This window comes from Felis catus, chromosome A1 (assembly GCF_018350175.1).
Source record: "Felis catus isolate Fca126 chromosome A1, F.catus_Fca126_mat1.0, whole genome shotgun sequence".
NCBI classification, from domain to species: Eukaryota; Metazoa; Chordata; class Mammalia; order Carnivora; family Felidae; genus Felis; species Felis catus.
The window spans coordinates 135,660,370-135,662,816 of record NC_058368.1 but is presented as its reverse complement, the minus strand read 5'-3'; the positions used below and the strand labels follow the sequence as shown (position 1 = coordinate 135,662,816).

Genomic DNA, 2,447 nt, shown 5'->3' with positions numbered 1-2,447 from the left:
CTCCACGGCTCCACCCCTTCCGTCCCGTCCCCTGGTTGCCGTGGTTACTTCTGTTTCTCTAGTCCTGGCTAGTATTTGCAACCATTACAGATCACTAATAAGAAAAGTTGAACTTTAAGCATCAGCTCTGTCGAGTGCTGGGCTAGGAGTTGGGCTACAGCCCTTTGGGACACACCCCGGCGCCCAGGAACAGGCTAGAAAACTCCGACATAAATGGTCGTTCATCCTTGGCTCTGGGACAGGAGATCTTCGAGACAGTTTTGTGGGTTTTTTTTGTGTGTGTATGTTTTTTGTTTTTGTTTTTTTTTTTTTTTTGTTTTTTTTTTTTTTTTTTTTAACCCATCTTGGTACTCCCTTAACATTCGCGGGCTTGGAAAGGGAAACACCGGAAGGTTGTTTAAGTAGACTTTCCATCTGAGCTCATAGTGTCCAGACTCCCTCATTTGGCGGAGAACAGTGGCTAGAGTTCAGAGATAACTTAAAGCCCGCTATGAGTCAGTGCATATACTTGAACCCCAGACTCGCAGCGTGAAATTTCACTATCCGCAAGATTCATTCTTATAACAGTCCTGTGCCCCCAAGTGCCACCTTGTCGATTTATCAGCTTGCAATCAAGCTTTTTTAGCTGGGCAGCTAAATGAGCGGCTAATGGAGACAATGTGGGACGTAAATCGCCCCATTGATTGGTAGTTTTTCATTAGGGTCGGTCGTGTAAGGGACACTCTAGCCTTGTAGCACAAGCACAGCAACTCAGACCTCTTTGAACAAGGGAGCCGAGCATTCCCCTCGTAGAACTAGTTTCCGCTCAGTTACACTTGATCACACAGTGCTCTCTCCTTTCTTCCTCTTCATTATCAAAGTAACAGCTACCGGCATTGAGTGCAAAGACAGGAATGTAAATACGACGTTAGGTTCGCCACTCCTACCCACAAACTCCTGGAAAAACATGGTTTCCTTTCTTTTCTTCCTTTTTTATGTTTACTTATTTAGAGATAGAGGCAGAGAGAGACGAAAGGGCAGAGAGAGGGGGAGACAGGATCTGAAGCCCTACGTGCTGACAGCAAGAGAGCCGGATGCCAGGCTGGAAACCATGAACCATAAGATCATGTCCTGACCCGAAATTAAGAGTAAGTCGCTTAACAGACTGGGCCACCCAGGCACCCCCACCCCCCATTATTTGTTTTATACAAAAAAAAAATCTTGTGCTTTGGCTTTACCCTGGACGTCTTCCAGTATCTCACATGAAGCTCATCCTTTTAAACCTATCAGGTGTCCAAGGCCGAATCTGGGACAAAGACAATGCAGTAGTTCTCCATCTGAGCAGGAATGAGAATCATGGGGAGGACTGGTTTAAAACAGACTACTAGGTGGATGGGGAGATGGGTGAAATAGGTGAAGGGGATTAAAAGCACAGTTACTGTGCAGAACACTGAGTAATGTGGAGAATTGTTGAATCACTACATTGTACACCTGAAACTAACGTAACACTGTTATACTGGAATTTCAAAAATTAAAAAAAAAAAAAAAAAGATTGCTTGGTGTCTCTCCCAAGTTTTGATTATGATTTATGTCTCTAACAAATGCCCAGGTGATGTTCATGCTGCTGGTTCGGGATGACACTTTGAGAAGCACTATGCTTTATAACAAAGGTTTTTTGTTTGTTTGTTTTTTTTAATCCATAGTAAAACAAAAAGGGACAGATGTGAGTGTGGAGCTATTCTTTAGAGAATCTCTAATAATATAGAAGGGATAATGCAATTAAGTAATACATCATGTCATTTCTAGTGAGGTGTTGGTTTCAAAGTTAATATTAATGAATAATAAAACTAAAGAGAACAGCGCCTTTACAGCAAAGCTTTATCAGGTGGTTACCACCTTAACCGGATGATCAAACACAGTATCTTCAGTAGTAACAACTAATATTTAACTCCAATATGCATACGTTGTACAAATCACCTATATTCTTGGGGAATGCATAACCTGAATTTAACTATCAAAAAACAATCAGACAAAAAAAAAAAAATCAGACAAGAAATCTAAAATGAGGGACATTCTATAAGACAAATGGACTAGACAGTTCATGTCCATGCCTTGAAAAACAAAAAGCATGTATATGGAAACAAATTAATTTTAGTTGGAACCTAAATTGGAAAAAAAAAGTTTGTAAAACATTTTGGGACAACGGAGAAAATTTGAACACACACTGCATATTACACATAGAAGTTGTTAATTGTCTTAGCATGATGAAGATTGTGGTTATTTAGGAAAATGACTGAATTCTTAGGAGATGCATGACCTAGTATGTTAAGGGGACCTTATCTTGACATCTAAAATTTACTTTGAGGGGCACCTGGATGGCTCAGTTGGTTAAGTGTCCTACTTCAGCTCAGGTCATGATCTCATGGTTTGTCAGTTCGAGCCCCGCGTCGGGCTCTGGGCTGATGGCT

General features: G+C 41.2%; 1 long non-coding RNA gene across 1 annotated transcript; it reads left to right on the top strand.

The window, feature by feature from the left end:
• Positions 1 to 2: 2 nt before the first annotated feature.
• On the top strand, positions 3 to 2,423 carry LOC123386592. Its single transcript, XR_006600701.1, has 3 exons — positions 3 to 281; positions 991 to 1,127; positions 1,270 to 2,423. It is a non-coding gene; the product is annotated as an uncharacterized LOC123386592 (long non-coding RNA).
• Positions 2,424 to 2,447: the final 24 nt, after the last annotated feature.